The sequence below is a fragment of the Peromyscus maniculatus genome, chromosome 18 (genome assembly GCF_049852395.1).
Source record: "Peromyscus maniculatus bairdii isolate BWxNUB_F1_BW_parent chromosome 18, HU_Pman_BW_mat_3.1, whole genome shotgun sequence".
In the NCBI taxonomy this organism is placed as follows: domain Eukaryota; kingdom Metazoa; phylum Chordata; class Mammalia; order Rodentia; family Cricetidae; genus Peromyscus; species Peromyscus maniculatus.
Genome location: NC_134869.1, coordinates 45,981,262 through 45,995,587, shown reverse-complemented (window position 1 = coordinate 45,995,587; position 14,326 = coordinate 45,981,262).

Genomic DNA, 14,326 nt, shown 5'->3' with positions numbered 1-14,326 from the left:
CAGTATTATTCATCCCTCATAATGTTTCCTCTTCTATCCTGCCCCCTATCAATTTTAAATGAGTACATTTTTAAATGAAAGTGTGTTTGGAAGTATATTGCATGATTTTCAGATTTTGGAAACAGCTCATTGGAGATAAATTAATTATTAATATTAATATATAATTTGATATAAAAACATGAGGGTTCCTTTCAAGCCTTTTGGACACAGATATTGGTCACTTATAAAATAGTAGCATAAGCTAAAACTACAAAAATTCTTTAATTGAGGAATTTTAGTAATATTATTTTATTAGGCTTGTAAACTAAATTTTAATTACATAGATGGTCCTGTTTCTTCTTTGAAGTAAAATTAGGTTTCATCCAAGTTCTTAGAAAACTGAGGGGAGATAAATAATACTGACTTCCTAACAAAACAATCTGAAGTTTAACATGTACTTTTTATATTTAGGTTACAGGAATTATGAACATGCAACTACTTAATGTGTTTCTTTTATTAAATAATGTATTACATAAAATGTCTCTAAGGGAATGAAATAAATTTTACTAGAGAATCAAAGGTGGATTTTACTTATCTGGTCATTTTCTTTAAGTATGTTCAAAATTAAAATTAGGAACACACAGATAAGAGTGAATATAATTATATATTAGGTTTATTTGTGAACAAGAAATACTATATCCAACAGCTGACACAACCATGAGTACTAGTATCGTAAATACAAAACATGTTAGGAACGAAGTAGGTGTACTTACAAGATGTTTTGGGAGAAAATTGGGGAAATATATATTTAGACGGTGATGTTAAAACCAGCATTTCACATGCCCCTCAGACTGGTTAGGAATGTAAAACTAAATACTACATTTTGATGTGGAAAGAAAAAAAAATTCATTGGCATATCTCTCAAAATGAGTAATCTACATTTATTGGAAACACTGAGCCCTCCACTAAACATTTTAATGTATTTAACACCTCGGGGCTGCATAATTCCTAAGATGCCATTGGGAAAATTAAAATAAAACAGATCGGCCGTGGAATAGTTCAATTCCCTTTGACTGAAGCTCCAGCATGTCAGTCATAATTCTTTATTCATTTCCAATCAAGTTTATTTTGCTGAAAGTTTCCTATGGTACGTGTTTACAGAGCAAGACACAGGTGGGTTTGGAATATGCACTTAAAGGCGGCTCAATCCATTCTTATCACCATGAATCACAGAAATGGCACACGACAAAGCTCAATATGAGTGAGTTTATAAATGTCACATCAGAGGGACTGTAATGTAAACAAATGGAAGCTGAGGGCAGAGGAGTACAACCGAGTATTTTGAGAATTGCTTTATTCTGATTTCTTTAGATGTATTAGAAATCTAACAAACCATTTCAGAGGAAAATAACAACAACAAAAAATCCATGGCATGATATCCTTAAAAACAAACAGAATATGTGGCTAAGGCACCGATGGATCCAGACACATAAAGGAAACAATTAAACCTTGCTACCTGGGCACGGATTCTTTCTCTGTATTAGTAGCTGGTAGGCAGCAGATTGCCAGAGACGCAATAAAGGGATTCTGAAGATTTCTTCCCTCAGAAAATTGGAAGATTGAAAAATCTATAACAAGAAACACACACACACACACACACACACACACACACACACACACACACACACACATAACATACATACTCACACATACACATACACACCCATATATGTGGACAGTGGGCCATTTGAATGATTGTTACAAATTAAAGAAAAGGAATATACAGAGTCTGTTTTCCTTTTTATTATATAGTGATTGTTTTAATGTTGTTTTATAGAAAAATTAACCTAATATAGTAATTGTAGGTTATATCATCCAACCATGCACCTACCTGTTTTTGATGCACATATATCACATATTTTGATGCATAGATGATTTTGACAGATGGAAGAGTAGTTTAATTTGCTTCTCCAATATGACTTTTTTCTTTGCATGGTCTTGTGAAAGTCTTAACACCAGGCTGCACTATCATAAAGCTGTTTTTTTCTGTGAAATTACCTAACACAGTTAGAGTAATATACTATATTTTAATTTGTAATACACCTGTCATTGATTTTAATGTGAGCTTTCATTAGAATACTGTTTTGTAAATTTATTTCTGCAGAAACATTTATTGGATAATCTAGCCTTTCTCCATCACTCAGCAGTGAATGTTTGTCATGTATACAGATCCAATCTACTTATGCTGTCTCAATCTTATTCAGCTGACCTATATTTGTGCCTGCAGCAATACCACACTGTTTGATATACAATACTCTTAACTAGCCATAAATTACTTGATATCAAAGAAAATATTAAAAGATTAATATGTAAACTGAGCTTCATAAAACATAGTGAAAATGCAAGTTGTTAAAATGTGTGTAATGAATGTCCCAGAAGACTAAAGAAAAAGCATATAAAATATTCGTAAATGTTAAAAAAAACTTGGCAAATTCGAGGAAAAACATTAATCTGCATGTGCAAGAAGCTTAACAAGTTGTAAGCAAGAAAATATAATGGGCCCACAGCTAGCAATTCATACTCAAAATTCTGAAAGACAAATTGAAAGTCCTGAATGTACTAAGAGAACATGTTTTGTCATGTGTCAGGGCGCATCAGTTCTACTGAATGAAAAGTTGTTTTACATCAGGAAAGGCTTTCAGACGAGAGTAGGAGGAAACAGGACAAGATTCAGGGGAAAGAAATATATAAGCAAAGACATTCTCTTCTAAATACTCAAATCCAGACTGATAACTTCAGAAGTGAAAACAAAACGAAGCCATCCTTTATAAACAAGCTCTGATTTTTCCCCCAGTAATTATTTATTAACTTTTTTTTAAGTTACAGATAAGTTTAGAGCCCTAATGGATAGAGAAAGTTGTCCAAGATTACCAAAGTTCTGCTTCACGTAGGGCCCATGTAGACTGGCCGGCCAGGCATGAGTCAAAGATGCACCAACCTGAGAGTGCTGCCGAACAGGAGTCAGTTAGAAAATGGATGAATACGGGCATAGCCTCAAAAGTAAATGGGAGCACAGCTAACTCAAATGTGGACTGTTCAGTAGAGATTTTAAGAATGAACAACTGTGGATGAGACACAGGTATGCACATGGCAGGAGAAGAGAGGGTTTACATATGGCAACCCCATGCTTAATTCCAATGAGGTATACAGTTCCCAGCTCAGTGACGTGTGCACTTAAACATGCTTGCCAAATCTTTAGTTGTAAGTTTTTCCATTTCCCCAGATTAGATGACTGTGAATAGCTCCGTGCCCATCAACACATGTTAATACTAGCCCCCCGACCTGGCCAGTTGCCATTCAATCCAGTGCCTCAGAATTCAGAGCTCTATATTTTACTGTGCTGAAAGTGCAGAACCTTTGTAGTTTTGTGGTTCTTTTATTTGTGTTGTTTTCATATGTTTTGAGAATGTCTAAAATAACTATAAAACAGAGTTTCTAAATGATTTTAATAGGGTAATATTAAGATAATCACTTAATTTTAAAAATTTATCACCTAGAAAACATCCTAGACACCTTTAGTTCAATACATTGATATTTTTAATATTATAAAAAATACTTTTACATTAAACATAAAATCAAATTCAAGTGCATTTTTGATGTCCTATGACAATTTTAATATGCGATGGTAGAGTATAAACACTAAGCAATTAAAAACATTATTGTCTAAGTATAATCCCAGATTCACCAATGTGTTACTCGGTGCCAACTTAATTAATGTGTTTATAACCTCTAGGCCAAACTCTTTTTCAATCACCCTTAGCATTTAAAAATGGATACTACACAGCATAAGTACATATAAATATACCATAGAGCATTGGTTTTCAACCTGTGTGTCTTGACCCACTTAGGGGGGCCATATGTCAGATATCCTGCATTCTGATTGTTACATTATGATTCATAACAGTAGTAAACTTAAAATTATGAAGTAGCAACAAAATAATTTTATGGTTGGGGGTCACTACAACATGAGGAACTGTATTACAGTGTCTTAGCATCAGGAAAGTTGAGAACCACTGCTGTAGAGAATAAAGAAAAATCATTGAAATAGTTACATAAAAGCAATTAAGTATTGAGTTGCAGTGATTTCATTAAATCAAAAAACATGTCAAATTCAGTCTTAAATGCTTCTCTCAATCACTACAATTAGTTGTTCAACCAACTTGGTTAGATTTACATTTTAAAAAATTACATTTATACTTATGATTCCCTTATTAAAAGTTGTAAACCTATAGTTAAATATCTCACTATTTGGAAATATTTTTTTTCATTTTTATTTATTTATTTATTTTTCTATTATCAGCTTGATACAGTACAAATTCTTTTTTTTTCTTCTTGTTTTGTTTTTTTCGAGACAGGGTTTCTCTGTAGTTTTTTGGTGCCTTTCCTGGATCTCGCTCTGTAGACCAGACTGGCCTCGAACTCACAGAGATCTACCTGCCTCTGCCTCCCGAGTGCCGGGATTAAAGGTGTGTACCACCACCGCCCGGCAACAAATTCTTATCCTAATAGTGAAATGTTTCAATGAGGCTTGCCCAGTGATTGAGTAAAACCAAAACTTATTATAAGCCACAGTCATCCTAGGGTCCCCCCTGCTATATATCCTCCCTGGTTCTGTGGGTTGCAGTCTGATTGTTCTTTGCTTTATATCTAGAATCCACTTATGAGTGAGTACATACCATGTTTGTCCTTCTGGGTTTGGGTTACCTCACTCAGGATGATATTTTCTAGTTCCATCCATTTGCCTGCAAATTTCATGCTGTCATTGTTTTTCTCTGCTGAGTAGTACTCCATTGTGTATATGTACCACATTTTCTTAATCCATTCTTCAGTTGATGGGCATCTAAGTTGTTTCCAGGTTCTGGCTATTACAAATAGTGCTGCTATGAACATAGTTGAGCATGTATATTTGTGGTATGATTGAGCATTCCTTGGGTATATGCCCTGTGGGAGCCCGTTCTCCGGTTCCTCATGGCTTTACCCAGCAGGTCCGCATAGATTAGGATCACGGGCCTGAGTGCAGGTGTCTGAGATGGTCTGCACTTGGCTGTGCTGGGGGAGGAGGTCTTTTGCTCCACCCCTTGGCGTCTCTATAAAAACCCTGGGGCAGAGACAGTTGGGGCCCATTGGAAAAGGTTCCAGGCCCTCTCGAGGCTATCCTTTATTTTCTGTTTATCTCCGCAAGATTCTCTGCAATAAATCCTTCTATCTAATATTCCCTGCTGCTCACACTCAAGAAAACTCTGGGGAGCTGTGGGGTTGGTGGGTAAACACCCCATAATGCCCAAGAGTGGTATGGCTGGGTCTTGAGTTAGATTGATTCCCAATTTTCTGAGAAACTGCCATACTAATTTCCACAGTGGTTGTACAAGTTTGTATTCCCACCAACAGTGGAGGAGTGTTCCCTTTGCTCCACAAATATTTTTACATTATAATTTTAAGCTGCATACACTCCATAATGAAAAACATAAGTATATATAACAAAATTTAAAGAAATAGAGATTATGAATTTGAGAGACATTAAGGAGGAGTACATGGGAAAGGTTGGTGGTAGGAAAGGGACAAGGGGAAATGATACAATAAATTTTAATATCGCAAAAGGAAAGATTTTTTTCAGACTAAATAATAGACCAAAGAAGGAAAATATAAATGATAAACAATAGACAAAACCATCTCTCAGATTTCACAGTACAATGAATCCCCCAATAAAATACAATATGGGAGAAATAACTTGTACTGGTATGCCAGAATGTTGCCAATAAAATGAGTTTGCTCCACAAAGAATTACTCTAATAAATTTAAACACATGAGTATTAGAAACTTGCAACCTTATGTGTGTGTGTGTGTGTGTGTGTGTGTGTAAACTATTAAATAACAAGTGGTCATAAATTTGAAAGAGGACAAAGGGTACCTGAGAAGGGTTGTAAGAAGAAAAGGGAAGAAAGAAAATGATGTAATTAAATAAAAAATTGCAAAAATAATAATATGATGAACAAAAGAAATAAACAACAAACAAACAAGAAATTGAAAGTGTCCTCCTGTCCACAGGCTTCGGTCTGGAAGGTGTCCAAACACATGCTTGCAGGATCTACAGTAGGACCAAACTGATCTCAGTACTGAAGGGCATGCTCCCCATAACACTGCTATAACTGAAGAATGCCACATCTTGAATGGGGATAAAAACATCATATGTGGAAGAAGTGGAATAAGCTTTACCAGAAAAACTACTTGATCATGGCAAGGCTTCCCTTCATTCTTTCTGAGAATGTTTTCAAGTAAAAATCTACAACTATTGTTTGTGCATAATGGGAGTAGCATTGAAGTAGCATTCCCTAAAACTACATATTAACATTTTTTTATTTTATTTTACAATACCATTCAGTTCTACATATCAGCCATGGATTCCCTTGTTCTCCCCGCTCCTGCCCCCCTCCCCTTCCCCCAGCCCACGCCCCATTCCCACCTCCCCCACAGCAAAGCCTCCCCGGAGGACTGAGATCAACCTGGTGGACTCAGTCCAGGCAGGTCCAGTCCCCTCCTCCCTGCTTAAGCCCCAGGTTTCAAACAGCCAACTCATGCAATGAGCACAGGACCTGGTACCACTGCCTAGATGCCTCCCAAACAGATCAAGCCAATCAACTATCTCACGTCTTTCAGAGGGCCTGATCCAGTTGGGGGCCCCTCAGCCTTTGGTTCATAGTTCATGTGTTTCCATTCGTTTGGCTATTTGTCCCTGTGCTTTATCCAACCTAGGTTATCTATATTAACATTTATACTCAGAGAAGAGTGCAGCTCTCAACCACCAACAGAGAGACTTTTTTTTACAGCCAATGTCAATATGTACTGAGACTAACAACTAACTGGTCCATGTGCAGAGAACAAGAGGCTAGGCACAGGCTTTAGCTCAATCAAACACACTAGCAAAGAGCTAGTAATTATAATAATCTCTTCTAAATTCTCCTAAGCAACAACAAAACTTTCCGAGTTCTTCCTTAAATAGAAAAGAATTTTAAATGACTAAGAGAGCCTCAAAGACTAATTTTACTTCCAAAAAAGCTCCTATGTTCTGACATACGTGTTGCCAAACATTGGAAGAGGGTTACGATCATACTCTTTCCCTGTCAAAATCAAATGCATTTATACATAGAATTATGTAAGTAACTCCAATAATGAATTATCAAAGCTCACTAAAATAGAGATACGTATGCATACTTATACTGATTAAAAGTTGAAAACCTAAAACTTTCTTAAGAAAAGGAACTATCTTGACAGCTGTAAAGATGCCTCAGTGGTTAACAGTTCTTACTGTCAGGTTCAATTCCCAGGTCCTACCTCTGTTTGTTGCATTCTTTAATTCAAATTCTTGGGGATCTTATACCCTCTGTCTTCCACAGGCACCTTCATGCTTATGTATACAAAGACTCATGAAGGAACACATACAAATAAATTAATAAGTAAATGAGTAGAAAGTGTTATCTTACTTCATTGAGCAATGTTCTGATAATATTAGGAACCTACTGAGCAATGGAGAAAACTAGATCGTGTGTTAAATAAATATGTACGTCATTTAGAACCTCTATCATGCAAGTTGAGCTTTGATAACTATGGATATCCAGTTTAATGAAAATCCAGTTTAATATGAGAGGCTTTGAAATGAGAATTAGTACAGATTGTTATAAAAAATTATTTGGCCATTTGTACTTATGCGCCACCTCTTCTGAGGATAATGCAAGCTAAATTCAGGTTGGCTGAACTTCATGTCTGATACCATAGAAGTGTCTACTGGAAAGTACTAGAGAAGGAAAGGAATGAGATTGCATAATTACTTCACATGCTTTCAAAAATCCTTCATTATCATATTTTTATCTTATTATCAGTATGACATCTAATTTCCCCCACTGCATTAAATGGCTGAATGTAGAACTATGTCTCCCATTTTTCCATATAATTCTCTCATATGATCTATCTTCAGGAAATACTACTGAAGGTTTTTACAGTGTTCATAAGTAGTTAAGTAATAGAGTGCTGCATGTAAAAAAAAAAAAAGAGAAATCATTTTTCAATAAATATAAGCAAAAGATGACTTGGTGTCTTAGTTATTGTTTTATTGCTGTATGAAGAGACATTATGACAAAGGAAACATATAAAAGAAAGCTTTAATTGGGAGTTTGCTTACAGATTCGGAGGATGAGTCCACGGTCGTCATGGGAGCACAACAGCACACAAGTAGGCATGGTGCTGAAGCAGTAGCTGAGTACCTACACCCTGACACACAGTAGGGGGGAAGAGAGAGAGAATCTGAGCCTGCCCCGGGCTTTGAAAGCCCAAAGCCCTCCTGCCCACCAGTGACACTCTTCCTCCAACACAGACACACCTAGCCAATAATGTCACACCGCCTAATAATCTCATCTTTCTCAAACAGTTCTACCAACTGGACTAAGGATGCAAATATTTGAACATGCAAATACAGCAGGAGCCATTCTCAGTCAAACTACCACAAATGTTTACACAGCTTTAATAAGGGGAATATGTGTAGTTTTTCTAAAAGTTACAATGCTTTACAAACAAACATTACTAATACATTGCTGCTAAAAAATAACTTTTCATTTTAACATATATACTTTATATATATAAAATGTATAAAATATATGCATGTTCTATATTCAAATATATGTGTGTGTGTGAGTGTGTGTGTGTGTGTGTGTGTGTGTGTGTGTGTGTGTGTATGTCTGTATTACCTACCAAATGTGAGCACATGTCATTATTTTCCTACAGGATATCGAGTCAATTCACAAAACTTTTCTGAATGAAGCATAGACTAAATAACACTGTGTAACCTGAGTAAAAATGTTATACAGATAGAATAATAATCTGTGGATAGCTTCAAATAAAATAAAATTTAAAACCCACATCTACTGTAATATTTTCTGAGTTTGTTATGCATTGGTTTTATAACATTTATAGATAGCCACTAGTGCTTTAGTTAAGGAAGGATTAAAATCAGTCTGCATTTTTGAAGTACACACTAAGTGACAAGCATAAATATTAGAAGAACCTTGACTTGTCATGGAGCCTTCCTGCCTTTAAAAGTATAATGTAAACGATGATTTTCTAGATAATAAATGAAGAAGTATAAAGTGATTATTATACAGTTTAGTCATAGTGACCATCAATTGGTGCCAGTCATTTGGAAGTAGTTTATCCACTATATGGTGGAATTCTTGGATTATGTATAACAGATATTATAACAGGAGAATATATTGATCATTTATCATGAAGAAGTTCAGAACATGGCAATCATTTCACTGTTATTGTGAGAGCAATCTTTATTCATCATGTTAATGTCTCTATTCTGTTATAATGACCAGAGTTATTCAAGCATAAGATATATATATATGTATATATATAGATATATATAGATATATATCTTATATATAGATATATAGATATTTAGATATAGTTATATATAGATATATAGATATAGTTATTCAAGCATAAGATATATATCTCTATCTTATATAAATAGATATATAGATATAGATATATATATAGGTATATATTTCACAAGATCCATTTTAACATTTTAATAACTAAATCATATTTCCCTGAGCATCTTTATATATTTGCACTAGAAAATGGTGATAAGGAAATTTGGATATCATATAATTATAATCTTGGTCTTAAACCAAGAGCAAAATAAAACAGTGCAGTCTTTGTGTGCATGGGGGAATGTGAAGTGGGTGTCTCTATATTGCTGCTTAAATCTATTGGCATGTCAACCTGTTCCAGTTTTTTGTTTACTTAAAACTAAAGGCTATTGACCTCTTTCTTTTACTTGTAATCTCTTCCTTCTTTCAGTGCCCTGCTGTTTAAATGCTATGTGTAGGATCTACATTACCCCCACTGCACACACAGCACTTATACTCTAGAATGATATGCTTCCACAGAAACAAGTTCAGGCAACTAAAATAATACCAAGTGAGAACCTCTCAGTGCAGTCATTACTGGAAAAGGAGGGCTTTGGTTTTACTTTATATAGTGGGATTTTGAAATTTTTATTGATCTGTTTCTCAACAAGGATCAGAAGATTGCATTATTTATCTGGTGGTGATGTTAACATCCCAGATAGGGAAGAGTTTTATCTATTTTTAACTTGTATGATGAATCCACCTTGGAATTGAATACACTGAGCAGCCATTACCAATGTTTCATCACTCACTCTGTAAAAATGGGAATTGAGAGAAGAATGTATGCAGTAGTCTAAGAAGAGTTACGGAACAGAAGTAAAAGATACAAAAAAAAAAAAACCAAAAGATTTCTAAATACTACAGAATCGACCAATTAAATGCCAAGACAAAAGCCACACATACACTTAAGGAAACATTTCTGTAAAGCTCTTCCTGACATTTTTCTGTTCTAGCCCATCGACTAAATGATGGTGAACAGTAAACACTCCAGGCAGTATTTAAGAAAGGGCATCACTAGGAAAGGAGAATGCCACATTCAAGATCACCTTTCTGCATGAGCCAGAACGTCACATCTGCTCAATGTTACCTCCATGAATAATATTTACAGGTGACTTTTACCCCAGATGTTCTCTTAGAGGAAGTAGAGAAATTGAACTTGGTGTGGGTAAAAGGAATAGTTTAGAAATCTTATTATGGTTAACTGAGGTATACTAAGGGTAACATCTTCCCTTAAAGATTTACTTCCCAAGTAACAAAAATGAAACACAGAAGTGATTTTTTTCTCAAATTGGCAGACAGAAATATTCTGCATGGTTTGTATCAGAAGCAGTGTTGCTCGTCACAGGGTGGTGGGACTTCATAGGATTTATGGTTTAGCTACTAATTACCAACATCAAATGGTATTCCAGGCTCTATTAGGAATGTTATTATTCTGCCTGTATCCTTTACTCTCTTAAGAGAAAGCATTAAAAAGGTACAGAGAAATAAGTACCATCAAATAGTACAACATTAGTACTATGGATCAAAACCGTCCATCCTCTGTATTTTTGTTCCTTTAAAACCATTAAAGTACTCAGTTACCACTTAGCCATAACTTCCATTTTCTTTTACTTTGATGGTTACTGGGAAACAATAAATGTCACCTTGCTCGAGGAAATATACAGTTTCTTTTAGAGCAAACTATTAAAGTACTAAATAATCCAAAGTGGTAAAGCACTCTTGGGAGGGTTAGAAAGCAATCTGAGAGGCGCAACATACAGCCAATCCACTCTTAGACGAGCGGTGAAGGGCTTCCAAGCAACTTTGAGTTAGGATGTCACCGATAGTAGGCTTTTGCTATAGAAAGAGGCAAAGCCAGCTTTGAGGGTTCAGCTCTTTGTACAGTCCAATATCAGAATCAAATGAACCCTGCACTAGAACAAGTCATTGCTTCCTCTGTGGATCTGGCTTCCCTGTCCTGTAAGGATAAATAAGTGATAAGAAAAGGTCCAGGAAGCAGAACATAGGAACTATACTGTGGCTTGTATACATGCTTGCTTTTATGTTGTGACTTTCATGCAAGCTTTTTCATGCTGTAGCTTTTATGCATGCTTTTTTTTAATGCTGTAGCTTTTAAACAGGCTTCTTATTTGATTGTAGAATCTACCTTAGCCCTACAAGGAGATGACTGCCACTCTCCACGCTGACAAGTGGTCTGGCTTTGTTTTCCTCTATACTTAGCACAACTGCAACTGCTTAATTAGTAAAGTCTTCTCTCACCGGAGTGAATAGCACTGAACTCTAACATCCAGCCTTGTGTTCCACTGTTCCTTCGATGGCAATTTAGAGCCTTCTCTCAAGTGCAGAGTCAAGTGACAAGTTGATAATTTTCTTCTTTGAGATGCAGGTCAAGGACACTTAATGAAAGTCCTTATCATTAAATGCTGTTCAATGGCTTCCAACCTGGGATTTCTTGTACTTATAAATTACAACCTAATTAATATATACCAAACTAAATATACTTCATGCATAAATGTGGGGTTTTAACAATGTTAAACATGAGTCTCTCAATACCTTTATCACAGAATGTTTGTGATTTGGCATTTGTATTTAGTCAACGCTTGATTATTTGCTACAATCAATAAATATCTAAAGTACTTAAAAAAACACGGCTCATATCTCTTCAAACACAGGACTAACATTAAGTGAAACTGGTTTTACCCTGCTATTATGCTATATTAGTGTTTATAGCTTTAAATGAAAATCAATGAAAGAAATTGATTCTATACTAAAATGTTCTCAAAACCACCTAAGTGGATGCTTATAAGAGACTAGTCCTAAATAGTGAATAATAGCAACCCTGGAGTACAAAAAGCACTATAGATTTTCATGTAGAATTGGAAGACTCACAAGCTGACATAGAAGTTAATGGCATAATTCTGGACTATTTATGATTAATTCTGACAATGCTATCAATAGTAGTACAAACAGTAAATCTCATATAAACATAATCCACGCCAGTGACATATCCATGACTTTTAGAAATATAATTCAGTACTGGTCATTTATAAAGTACTTTGGGGCTGAAGATATGGTCCAGCAGTTAGGGGCCCTTGCTTGTCTTTCAGAGTTCAAGTCCCAGCATACACAAAGCAGCTCATGACCACCTGTAACTCCAGCTTCTTGGGATGGAATTCCCTTTTCTGGCCTCTGTGGGCACCCAAGTACTTATGGCATATACTCATACACACACCCATACACACACACACACACACACACACACACACACACACACACACAAACACACAATAAAAAACAATCTTTAAAAATATTTAAAATTTTTCTTCTTATCTTTTTGGTTGTGAGCCTAGCCTTTAATGGAGATGATGTTGAGCTGGAGCCTACACAGAGTCTTCATCCCTATGTTCTGGCATTTTTGTTTTTTTTATTAAACCATCGGGTGTTTCAGATAGGCAGAGTAACATAGCTTCACAAAGTTAAATAACTGCAACATACACAAAAGTAATACACCTAAAAATAATATTCCCAACAGCCTATGAGGGAAAGCTGGAAGGCTGACTAATCTAGATACTACCCAGGCCCAACCAGGGCTATGAGCTGGCTCACCCCAACATTAACCTAATCTATGAACTGTTGGAGCAGTTGAAGGGGACAAACCTACAGATCCAAACCTGCAGGATCTCCACGACATAGGACCACAACAGGATATACTGAAGGAGCCCCAGTGAGAGCCCAGGATTGGTGCCTTAGCAGAAGCCAGAGGCCTTGGGCAAGAACAATGATTCTTGGCAATGAACACCTGCAAGTAAAGATGAATGGACTAAAGGAAAAACTGAGTCCAAAGGGCCACATTACAGTTTCGACTACAAGATTTCTCTCTCTCTCTCTCTCTCTCTCTCTCTCTCTCTCTCTCTCTCTCTCTCTCTCCCTTTGTTAATGTTTATTTGTTAAGTTTTCTTTGTTTTGTCTGGTTTTGATTTTTTTTTAAATTTTGTTTTGTTTTGTGTGGAGAGGTTGGCAAGGGCAAAGGGCAGATGTGAGGGTATGGGAAGATAAGTGGAATTGGAATACATGATGTAAAATCCACAAAGAATCAATAAAAGTATAAAAGAAAAAGAAAAAATATCTCAGTGATAAAATGACTCCTAATTATATTCTGCTATACTCATAGATAACTCATTATTATCAGAGAAGCTTCCTCTTGCAGTAGATGAGACCAAATATAGATACTCATAGTCAGATATTATGCAGAGAAAGAGGTGGGGGAGAAGGAGAGAGGAAGGGAGGGAAAGAAGGAGAGGGACACTTTGGAACACTCATCTCAAATGGGATGTTTCCATCAAATCTCACCCACCAGAGCTCAATGAACCTCACAGGAGAGAGGCCAGAAAGAATGGCCCAGAGAGTGACTCCTAAATACTTTTTATTGTTTGAAAAGTTCAGAGCTCAATGGAGAAAGATAGATTACAGATCTGAAGCAAGGGATGTACAAAACAGTCATGGTAAATCTTGCTCTAGGAGACTCCAAGGAAGCAAAATTGCTAGAACTGTGTCAAAAGAACTCAGGAGCTTGCTTGGAGCATTTCCCACTGACCAAAGATGGAAGGCATCACAACTTAATCAATTGAGAAGTACTTTGCCGATCATCTCAGCCCACCGCTGGATATGGCTGTAAGAGCATTTCTAGAGATTAATTAATTGGGCAATGCCCACTCTGAATAAGGCAGGTTGGTGGCCAGGAAAGAGTAAAGCATGGCCACTAGAAGCCATAAGTTTGAGCATTGTATTTCTCTGCTTCCTGGTTGTCATAAGGTTAGGAATAT